The sequence below is a fragment of the Ceratotherium simum genome, chromosome 38 (assembly GCF_057802395.1).
Source record: "Ceratotherium simum simum isolate JZ-2026a chromosome 38, ASM5780239v1, whole genome shotgun sequence".
NCBI lineage: Eukaryota > Metazoa > Chordata > Mammalia > Perissodactyla > Rhinocerotidae > Ceratotherium > Ceratotherium simum.
Window position 1 is genome coordinate 22634854 of NC_141937.1, and position 12828 is coordinate 22647681.

General features: G+C 35.5%; 1 non-coding gene across 1 annotated transcript; it reads right to left on the bottom strand.

Moving 5' to 3' along the window:
* Positions 1 to 4110: 4110 nt before the first annotated feature.
* LOC147912264 (U6 spliceosomal RNA) lies at positions 4111 to 4220 on the bottom strand. The gene has a single exon (XR_015550160.1). It is a non-coding gene; the product is annotated as a U6 spliceosomal RNA (small nuclear RNA).
* Positions 4221 to 12828: the final 8608 nt, after the last annotated feature.

Below are 12828 nucleotides of genomic sequence, written 5' to 3' on the forward strand. Positions count from 1 at the left end.
GCCCATTTGTTTTCACTAACTTCCTTGCTCTCTCATATGATAGGAAATCCCAAGTGTATCCTGCACATTCCTGCTCCAGGCCCAGAAGCAGTACTTTACAAAGGAGCTCTGGTTTCTTTAGAGAGAGGTGGTATTTAGAGACCATAATTAGAGACCGTAACATGGGCTCTAGGAGTATCCCTTCCCACTGGGTCATCTCTGCTAGGCCTTTTCAATGCAAAGAGCTAGGAAATACTTTCCACCCTTTTCTTTTCAAGACAAGATAATAATGAGTCATACTAATATTTTCAATTTAAATATAAGATTACATGATTTTTAGCCAAATTCTTTGATTTTATACTAATATCTCATTTCTCTTATGTTAAAAAATCTTGATTCCTAATGACATTAACTTGATGACTTATTTGTTTCATCATACAAGCACCTATAATGTTTTGAAAACAACAATTCCAATTTTTTTTAACAAGTCTACAAAATTGTTTCAAATTTTGTTGCACTTATTTTGGTTCTTAGAATACATCCCACTAGGGATTTGCAGTTAAAGCACTACGTCTTAAATGCTCATAAAGTAACGTATTTCCCTGTTTTTGATTATGCTGCTAAATTGATATACAGTTAGTTCATTTGCTTTGTTCTGGTTTTGTGTTTTAGAGAATGTTTTCTCATTAATTAATGTAATTAATTTTAATTAACTTTTAATTATGTTAAAATTTTTATATGGTTCCAAAGCCAAAATTTTATAACAATATAAATTCAGAAAAATTTGCTTTCATTCCTTTCTTATCCACCCTTCATTGGTTAGCCTTTCTATTAGTTTTTGGTTTATTCTTCCATTGACTTATTGTGAAAATATGAAGCAGCTATGCATATAAATTTGTATTCTCCCTTTTCTTATACAAAAGTTAGCAAACTATTAATATTGTTCCGCACTTGCATTTTTCATTTAACAATATATCTTGGAGATTACCAGTATGTAGAAGTCTTCCTCATCCCTTTTTATAGTTGCATAAGATTCTCTCAAGTGGATGTGAATAAACATAGCTTATTCAACCAGATATCTATTGCTGGACATTCGAGTCTTGTCTTTGCAAGCAAAGCTATAAAAAGCTAAAGCAATGCTTTAGCAGCATTGTTTGTGATTAATATTTTATATTAATTAATATTTTATATATTAATGTAGAAATATTTGTATACAATATTGCCATATATGATATATCTATATCATACCATTTTTCCCCACTATATGTTTGAGATAAATTCCTAGAAGTGGGATTGCTAGGTCAGTAAAAAATGGATATGCATGTAATTTGTTTACATTTTGTCGAATTTTCCTCCATGTGGGTTATATAACTTTGCATGCCCATCAACAATACATTACAGTACTTGTTTTCCCACAGTCTTACCAAAAGAGACTATGGATTTTGCCAATCTGATAGGTGGGAAGTGGTTTCTTAGTGAGTTACAATTTGTATCTCTCTTATTCTGAGTGAAGCTAATCATTGTTTCTTGTGTTTAAAGTTGAATTAATTTTTTATGAACTGCTCATTCATATTTTTTGCTTATTTTTCTTGTGTTGCTTTTTTTTTTTTTTTGTGAGTAAGATTAGCCCTGAGCTAACATCTGTTGCCAATCCTCCTCTTTTTGCTGATGAAGATTGGCTCTGGGCTAACATCCATGCCCATCTTCCTCTGCTTTATATAGGATGCCGCCACAGCATGGCTTGACAAGTGGTGTGTCGGTCCACACCCGGGATCTGAACCTGCGAACCCTGGGCCGCCAAAGTGGAGCGTGCAAACTTACCGGCTATGCCACCAGGCCGGGCCCACTGTTATTTTTTTTTAATTCTCAGTTTTTAGAAGGCCTTCAAGTATTAAGGATGTTGACCTTTGTAATTATAATTTACCAAAATGTTATATCAAATTTGCCATTTGTCTTTAGACTTTGCTTATGGCGTTTCTTGTCATTCAAAGTTTTCATGGTTTATATTATCAGATTTATTAATATTCTAAGTTACTCCTGGGTTTTGAATTATCTGTGTTATTTACCAGTACTCATTTCGTTTTTACATTTAAATCCCTGATTCATTTCATTTCTGCATTTTTAATTCAAAATTAATATATCAAAAAATTAATTTCTCCTCTTTCCCTTCTCTCTAGGCACACTTTCCTCTCTTGACTTCTTTGTTTCTCTCAGTAGGTCCCCACGATCTTGTCATTTGAGCCCAAAATCTCCAAGTCATTCTTGATTTTTTGCTTGCCTCTCTAACCTCTGAATAGATTTCTTAAAATTCTGAATGTGATTGTCTCACCCAGTAGGGGAGAATTCCACAGAATATTGTTAAGAGTACAGAAAAAAATGTCATAAAATTCAGACTGGTTTAGGATTAGATATTTAGTCTATATTGGTTTAAAAATACAATACAACAACGAGAGTATTTACTGGTCAGTAATTTCCAACTGGGGGAATATTTTGATTTTTCTTAAATATGATGAATCAATTGAACCAATAATTAATAGACCCCAACTTCTCTGAACAGGTCTTAGAAAAAAATAAATCAGTGAGAAATAACTCTTTCTGTGACAGCCTGGGTAAGATGGACAATTCATGTCCATGTCTGCTTCTGATGAACATTACTTCAGGGATGGGACAACTGTGTGCCATATCTTGTTTGATTTAAGACCAAACATCCATGATAAAAAGGGTCCAGCAGTTACTAAATCATGGTTCAGCAGGAGTCACCCGCATCAAATCTGTTAACAGTTACATCCAGTTTGTAGAAGAACACCACAAGAGCGAAATGTCTTGCACTAAGAGTACGTGAATAGAGATTTGGTAATTGATGTCGTGTCCATGTTTTTCTTTTTTGCCTGTAACACCCAATAAATAGACTTATTTTGTTTTTCAAACTGTTTCATGTTTGGAAGTTCAGTGTGGGAAGCCTGTGGTCAATTCACATAAGCTATTGCTTAATTTCTAAAAGAAATCCAGATGTCCAATGTCATTTGGTAACTGATTTTTAAGGCAAAATAAAGCTTGTTGAGAGCAGATATTGGAATGCTGTTAGTGGTTTGTGTAGATGATAAAATCTGTGGTCCATAAGATCAGAGTTTTACTTTCATGACTATTCTAGATAGTTCACACGGTTCTAGAGTTATTGGTGCATCCAAATATTATGAGTGGATTTATTTACAAGTAGGCTATCAAGAGAGTGTTAATTTTGTTTCATGTTAAAAGAGCAGCAGCTTTCTTGGTTTTAGTTTATCATCTTTCATTTGAAAGAAAGCTTTTAACAATTGTTAGCAATTGAGCAAAGTGAGGTTAGCTTTAAAGAATGAAAAAAAAAAGTATAGCTCTGACACGAAACAGCAAACTTCTTAACCAGTGACATTTAGAAATAGAGTTAGAAAATTTTAGAGTAAAAAGTTTGTGGTTCAAACTGACCATTGATTCAGAAAACTTGTAAAACTTAAAAGATTGTTTATTTGTATGATTTCACAAAAAATGATCAAAAATAAATGCCCAAAGGTATAAGGACATAATGCAAACCAAAGTAAATAGGCACACTATTGATAGGTAGCTTTCCACTCAACATTACCTGACTTTCTATTTCTGTCCATTGTTCCATTCCAGATCATTCTGTGCCAGTCAGTGCTGTAGAAATTTGTACATGATTTGTGGTTGATAAACCAAAGATACGTGTAGAGTCGATTTAAGTCCCCTGGTCTTACACTATGATTGATGAAGAAACAGAGACACAGTTTCCCCCAATTGTCTAAGCCAGACAGTGGACTTCTAGATAAGTTATAGATAAGTTGACTGTATTTTGCTTTGTTTGTGTGCTATTGTTTATCAAGCATCAGTTTATACACATTATCCAATACACACAAAGAACAGAGTAGGGTATTCATGAATTATATTATTCCAAATTGCATAACACAGCTTGTGGAACTTTCCTATGAAGCAGAAACAGAATCTAAAAATAAATCTAAAGCCTTTTTATTCCCAGGGATTTTTGTTTCTGTCAATATGGTAAATAAGATAACTTGAATGACTCTTCTGATTGAAACAAGTAAAATTCTGGATAAAATATATTTTGAAAATCTTTTTAAAAAAAATATGGAATGCTTCACGAATTTGCATGTCATTCTTGTATAGGGGCCATGCTAATCTTCTCTGTGTCATTCCAATTTTTAAGTATATGTTGCTGCTGAAGTGAGCACATTTTGAAAATCTTTTTAAACACACTGATAAAAAGGAAGGAATATGCAGAAGCAAAACAAAAGTTAAACTGGAATGCTGGAAGGCAAGCAGTGTAGATACTGGCTTTCACTCTGGAATTATCTGCACTCAGGCCTTGAGCTTTCCTCCTGAAGTCTTGAATAAGCAAAGGGGATGGATATAAGGCTTCAAAACCACACAAAGTGGAGAACCTAACAGGAGACTTACAAGTAAAGCTGAAACTCCAGAGAATTACATTCTTTACATGGTTAGTATAAGGATGAGTAAGAAAGAAACATCATTGGGAAGAAGGGGAAAATAAAGAAATTTAACTATCTTTACTTTGACATGTGGTGGAGGAAAAATAATCTCATCTGAGAATGTGTAACTCAATTCAGCCCCATGAAGATGTGTGGTCTTGATTTATTCTATCTGTGTGGTCTGAAAAACCACAAGCAGCAGATCTAAAGTGGTCTATGTTTGGAAGTGACCCCAAGCTAGTGACAAATGCAAATATAAATATACCTCTGGAAAACTTTAACCCGGGCCTCAAAGTAGTCTCACAGAAACAATTCTAAGGAAAGTTAGCAGTCTACAGTCAAAAGTCACAAAGCACACAAGATCCCATGAGAATAGATGAGATAAGAGACACTAGAACAGACCTAAAAGGACTTCTGGTATTATCATAAATTGAAGGTAAAATAACTGTGGACTACTATGTCTAAATAAATTCAAAATAAGCTTGAAAATTGGAGCAGACAAGATTTAAAAAATAACAACAAATTGGAGAAAAAATAAAATAAAACTTCTAGAAATTAAAAATGTGCAAACTAAACTTAAAATCCTATGGATGGATTAAGCAGATTAGACATAGCTGAAGAGAAACTTAGTGTACTGAAAGATAGACCCAAAGAAATCTAGGATACAGATCCAAAAAGACAAGGTGAAGAAAATCACGAAAGGCAGATTAACTCCTATGCTTGTGAAAGATAAGAGTGATAAGACATATGTATCTTATATATCTTATATATAATTCTAGAGGTAAGTAATAGCAATGAAATGGAACAGGCGACATCTAAGAGATAGTGAATGAGAATGTATCAGAATTGTTGCATTGTTGAAAGGAACCAATCCACAGATGTAGGGAACAAAATGAATTACAAACAGGTAAAAAAATCTACACATAGACACATCATCATGAAATAGCTGAATATGAAAGAAAAAGATATTTTTAAGGAAGACAGAGAAAACAAAAGACTTCCTACACAGGAACAGAAATTTCGCTATTTCTAACTTCCCAGAATCAGCAATGAAAGCCAGAAGACAGCAGAATGATATCTTCAACATGCTAAGAAAAAAATCACTGCCATTTTGTTATTTATTCCCAGGAAAGCTATCTTTTATTAATGAGGATGAAGTAAAGACATTTTAGAGCCAAACAAAGACTGACGAATTTATCACCAAAAGACCCCCACTGGAAGAAATTCTAAAGGATGCCTTCAGGAAGAAGGAAAATTTTCTAGGTAGAGTGTTTAGCATGAATGTATGAAAGGTAAATAAATATATTGGCAAATATGTAAGTCAGTCTAAACCAACATAAAATGTATATAATAGTAATGATAATAATAATGTTTAATTTTGGGGCATAATGAAGGCCAGAAATAAAATACCGGACTGTGATAACATATAAGTTGAAATAAGGGTGATGACAGTTAAAATATTCAAATTTGTTTGGATAATTTGAGAGGTGGATACGCATATTGATAAATTTAAACTTTGTTAAGCATGCTTGATAAAAGAGCTGGAGTCTAAATGCAGTGTGGTAACCTGAATTGGATCTTGGAACAATAACAAAAAATGGTATTAGTAAAATCTAAATAAAATCTGGAGTTTATGTAATAGTAACACACCAAAGTTGGTTTCTTAGTTTTGATAAAAATACTGTGGTTAATGTAAAATGCTAGCAATAGGAGAAATTGAGTGAGGGCCATATGGGAACTTTATTATTTCTGTAATTTCTTTGTAAATCTAAAATTATTCCAAAATAGAAACTTTATTTTAAAAAATAGCTAGGATAACTACTAAAATAATAACACACAGCACAGCACATCCAAACAAACCTATAGTAATCACAATAAATATAAATGGCCTAAATTCTCCAGTTAAAATGACAAAGAATGTCAAGTGGCTATAAAAAATACCCAACAGCATGTATTTAAAATATAATTATCTAAAACATTAGAACCCAGGAAGTTTGACAGTATAAGTTTAAAAAAGAGGTAGTAAGGGTGTGCACAAGGAGCGGGTGGAGAGTGTGGGGCAGTGGCAGAGTGTGTGGGGCTCCCGCCGTGGAGAGACTGGGTCCACTTGGGGAGGTCGGGGCACTCACACGGGGCAGGACTGTGTTGACTGTGTGTGTGGACCTGTGGGCGGCAGGGCTTCTCAGCCGCAGAAGACTTGTACTTCTCAAAGACCCACATAGGAGGTTTGCCCCACCTTCCAAAGCCTGAAAAAATTGGGTGCTCCTGTGCCTGAGGCCAGCCCCACCCAGCTGCAATCCTCAGAGAGCTGACAAGAGACCTAATAGGCTAGAGGCTTACAGCAATTGTAAGGCCCTGAGCCTAACAACCTGCCAGGGTGGGGGCCTACTCACTTAAAAGAAATACTGCAACACAAATGTGGTATTAGAACTTGCAGCCAACTGTGCTGGGGCTCCCCACAGCTGATAAAGAGACTGAAGGGCCCACAACAACTACAAGCAGCTGAGCATTACAACAGCTGGCCAGGAGCATAACTCAGCCTCCCTGGGCGCCTACAGGGAGAGCAAACAGGCCACAGCAGAAGGATACACGTAGCCCACATAGGGGTCACCCCTGGAACATTGAGAACTGAGGGAAGCACACTGGAAGCCTCCTAAGCCATCACTTACATAAGGTCACCTATCCAAGAGCAGGAGACGTAGCTGACCTACCTAATACATAGACACAAGCACAGGGAAAGAGGCAAAATGAAGAGGCAAAAGAATACATTCCAAGTAAGGGAACAGGACAAAACCCCAGAAAAGGAACTTAGTGAAACAGAAATGAGCAACCTACCCAACAGAGAGTTCAAACTAAGAGTGTTAAGGATGCTCACTGATCTGGGGAGAAGAATAGATGGACTCAGTGAGAATGTCAACAAAGAAATGGAAGATATAAAAAAGAACCAATCAGAAATGAAGAATACAATACTGGAAATGAAAAACTCATTAGAGGGACTCAAAAGCAGAGTAGAGGATACAGAAGAACGGATCTGTGAGCTGGAAGAAAGACTAGAAGAAATTACCCAAGGTGAACAGGTAAAAGAGAAAAGAATTAAAAAGAGTGAGGACAGTCTAAGGGACCTCTGGGACAACATCAAGCGCACTAACATCCGTGTTATAGGTGTCCCGGAAGGAGAAGAGCGAGACAAGGGGGCAGAGAATCTATTTCAAGAAATAATAGATGAAAACTTCCCTAACCTAAGGAAGGAAACAGACATCCAGGTACAGGAGGCACAGAGAGCCCCAAACAAGATAAACCCAAAGAGGCCCACACCAAGACACATCATAATCAAAATGTCCAGAATTAAAGATAAAGAGAGAATCCTAAAAGCCGCAAGAGAATGTCAAGTTACATACAAAGGAAACCCCATAAGGCTATCAGCTGACTTCTCAGCAGAAACCTTACAGGCTAGAAGAGAATGGCATGATATATTTAAAGTGCTAAAAGGAAAAAACTTACAGCCAAGAATACTCTACTCAGCAAGGTTATCGTTCAAAATGGAAGGAGAGATCAAAATTTTCCCAGATAAGCAAAAATTAAAGGAGTTTGTCACCAAGAAACCAGTGTTACAAGAAATGTTAAAGGGACTGATTTAAGGGGAAAAGAGAAGACCACAAATAGGAAAAATTATCTATTTCCACGATTAGAACGTAATGGATACAAATGCACAAAAAGAGGTTGGATATGATATCAAAAACATAAAAGGAGGGAGGAGGGTAGTTAAAGAGTACAGCTTTCAGACAGAGGTCAAACTAAAGTGACCATCAATTCTGTATAGAAGAAGTAAGGAACAGAGAAGGACTACTAAAACACTGAGGAAAAAAAAAAAAAGATAAAAAATGGCAGTAAGTACATACTTATCAATAGCTACTTTAAACGTCAAAGGACTAAATGCTCCAATTAAAAGGCATAGGGTGGCTGACTGGATAAAAAAACAAGACCCATATATATGCTGCATACAAGAGACACACTTCAGACCTAAAGACACTCACAAACTGAAAGTGAAGGGATGGAAAAAGATACTCCACGCAAATGGCAATGAAAAGAAAGCTGGGGTAGCAGTACTCATATCAGACAAAATAGACTTTAAAACAAAAACTGTAAAACGAGACAAAGAAGGGCATTACATAATGATCAAGGGAACAGTCCAACAAGAGGATATAACACTTGTAAATATCTACGCACCCAATGTAGGTGCACCTAAATATATAAAGCAATTATTAACAGACATAAAAACAGAAATAGACAGTAACACAATAATAGTAGGGGACTTTAACACTCCACTTACACCAACGGATAGATCATCCAAACAGAAGATCAATAAGGAAACATTGGCCTTAAACGACACACTAGAACAGATGGACCTAGTAGATATATACAGAGCATTCCATCCAAAAACCGAGGAATACACGTTCTTTTCAAATGCACATGAAACGTTCTCCAGGATTGATCACATATTAGGCCACAAAACAAGTCTCCATAAATTTAAGAAGATTGAAATAATACCAAGCATCTTTTCTGACCACAAAGTTATGAAACTAGAAATCAACTATAGGAAGAAAATCAGAAAAACCACAAATACATGGAGATTAAACAAAATGCTACTGAACAATGACTGGGTTAATGAAGAAATCAAAGAAGAAATCAAAAAATACCTGGAGACAAACGAAAATGAAAATACGACATGCCAGAATTTATGGGATACAGCAAAAGCGGTTCTAAGAGGGAAGTTTATAGCAATACAGGCCTATCTCAACAAACAAGAAAAATCTCAAATAAACAATCTAACAATGCACCTAAAGGAACTGGAAAAAGAAGAACAAACAAAGCCCAAAATCAGTAGAAGAAGGGAAATAATAAAAATCAGAGCAGAAATAAATGAAATAGAGACCAAAAAAACAATAGAAAAATTAATAAAACCAAGAGCTGGTTCTTTGAAAAGATCAACAAAATAGACAAACCTTTAGCTAGACTCACCAAGAAAAAAAAGAGAAGGCACAAATAAGTAAAATCAGAAATGAAAGAGGAGAGGTTACAACAGACACCTCAGAAATACAAAAGATTATAAGAGAATACTATGAAAAACTATATGCCAACCAATTCGACAATCTGGAAGAAATGGATAAATTCTTAGAATCATATAACCTTCCAAAACTGGATCAAGAAGAAGTAGAGAATTTGAATAGACCAATCACCAGTAAGGAGATCGAAACAGTAATCAAAAACCTCCCCAAAAATAAAAGTCCAGGACCAGACGGCTTCCCTGGTGAATTCTACCAAACATTCAAAGAAGACTTAATACCTATCCTTCTCAAACTCTTCCAAAAATTGAGGAGGGGGAAGCTCCCTAACTCATTCTACGAAGCTGACATTACCCTGATACCAAAACCAGACAAGGACAACACAAAAAGAAAATTACAGGCCAATATCACTGATGAACATCGATGAAAATCCTCAACAAAATACTAGCAAATCGCATACAACAATACGTTAAAAGATTATACACCATGATCAAGTGGGATTTATTCCAGGTATGCAGGGATGGTTTAACATTCGCAAATCAATCAACGTAATACACCACATTAATAAAATGAAGAACAAAAATCACATGATCATCTCAATAGATGCAGAGAAAGCATTTGACAAGATACAGCATCCATTTATGATAAAAACTCTGAATAAAATGGGGATAGAAGGAAAGTACCTCAACATAATAAAGACCATATATGAGAAACCCACAGCTAATATCATCCTCAATGGTGAAAAACTGAAAGCTATCCCTCTAAGAACAGGAACCAGACAAGGATGCCCACTGTCACCACTCCTATTTAACATAGTACTGGAAGTCCTAGCCAGAGCAATCAGGCAAGAGAAGGAAATAAAAGGGATCCAAATTGGAAAGGAAGAAGTGAAACTGTCACCATTTGCAGATGACATGATTTTATATATAGAAAACCCTGAAGAATCCACCAGAAAACTTTTAGAAGTAATAAACGAATATGGTAAAGTTGCAGGATACAAAATCAACATACAAAAATCAGTTGCATTTCTGTACACTAACAACGAAGTAGCAGAAAGAGAAATTAAGAATACCATCCCATTTACAATTGCAACAAAAAGAATAAAATACCTAGGAATAAACTTAACCAAAGAGGTGAAAGATCTGTACACCGAAAACTATAAAACATTTCTGAAAGAAATTGAAGAAGACACAAAGAAATGGAAAGATATTCCGTGCTCTTGGATTGGAAGAATTAACATAGTTAAGATGTCCATACTTCCTAAAGCCATCTATAGATTCAATGCAATCCCTATCAAAGTTCCAACAACATTTTTCACAGAAATAGAACAAAGAATCCTAAAATTTATATGGAACAACAAAAGACCCCGAATGGCTAAAGGAATCCTGAGAAAAAAGAACAAAGCAGGAAGTATCACACTCCCTGATTTCAAAATATACTACAAAGCTATAGTAACCAAAACAGCATGGTACTGGCACAAAAACAGACACACAGATCAATGGAATAGAATTGAAAGCCCAGAAATAAACCCACACATCTATGGACAGCTAATCTTTGACAAAGGAGCCAAGAACATAGAATGGGGAAAAGAAAGTCTCTTCAACAAATGGTGTTGGGAAAACTGGATAGCCATATGCAAAAAAATGAAAGTAGACTCTTACCTTACACCATACACAAAAATTAACTCCAAATGGATTAAAGACTTGAATGTAAGACCTGAAACTGTGAAAGTTCTAGAAGAAAACATAGGCAGTACGCTCTTCGACATCAGTCTTAGCAACATCTTTTCAAACACCACATCTGACCGGGCAAGAGAAACAATAGAAAAAATAAACAAATGGGACTACATCAAACTAAAAGCTTCTGCACAGCAAAGGAAACCATCAACAAAACGAAAAGACAACCTAACAATTGGGAGAAGATATTTGCAAACCATACATCTGATAAGGGCTTAATCTCCAAAATATATAAAGAACTCATGCATCTCAACAACAAAAACTACCAACCAAATTAAAAATGGGCAAAAGACCTGAACAGACATTTCTCCAAAGAAGATATACAGATGGCCAACAGACACATGAAAAGATGTTCAAAATCACTAACTATCAGGGAAATGCAAATCAAAACTACAATGAGATATCACCTCACGCCCGTCAGAATGGCTATAATTAACAAGACAGGAAACAACATGTGTTGGAGAGGTTGTGGAGAGAAGGGAACTCTCATACACTGCTGGTGGGAGTGCAAACTGGTGCAGCCACTATGGAAAACAGTATGGAGATTCCTCAAAAAATCAACGATAGAACTACCATATGATCCAGCTATTCCACTGTTGGGTATTTATCCAAAGAACTTGAAAACACCAATTTGCAAAGGTACATGCACCCCTGTGTTCATTGCAGCCTTGTTCACGATAGCCAAGACTTGGAAGCAACCTAAGTGCCCATCAAGGGACGAATGGATAAAAAAGCTGTGGTATATATACACAATGGAATACTACTCAGCCATAAGAAACGATGAAATCCAGCCATTTGTGACAACATGGATGGACATTGAGGGCATGATGCAGAGTGAAATAAGTCAGAGGGAGAAGGTCAAATACCGTATGATTTCCTTCATTAAGTAGTAGATAATAACAACAATAAACAAACACATAGGGACAGAGATTGGATTGGTGGTTGCCAGAGGGGAAGGGTGGAGGGAGGAGGGTGAAAGGGATAATTGGGTACATGTGTGTGGTGATGGGTTGTAATTAGTATTTTGGTGGTGAACATGATGTAATCTATGCAGAAATAGAAGTACAATGATGTACACCTGAAATTTTTACAATGTTATAAACCAATGTTACTGCAATAAACAAAAAATTAAAAACAAACAAACAAACAAACAAACAAAAAAAGAGGTAGTAAGCAAATACTAACCATAGTAATGTGGTAGAACTATATTAATCTTCAAAGCAAACATATTATTAGAGATAGTAATACAAAAAATGAAAAGTTCAGTACAGTACATAAAAATAAAATTTTTATGAGAAGATGTAAGAATTCCATATTTTATATGTCTAATTCAGAAGCTGAAAAATGCAAAGAAATAGATACTTCCCTAGAGCCTTCAAAAGGAACACAGACCCTACTGACACCTTGATTTCAGTCCCATAAGTCTCATTCAAACTTCCGACCTCGAAAAATTCCAAGATAAATTTGTGTTGTTTTAAGGTGTTACATTTGTGGTAATTTTTTACAGCAACAGTAAGAAACTAAAACAAACAAGTATTTCACTTAAGAGGA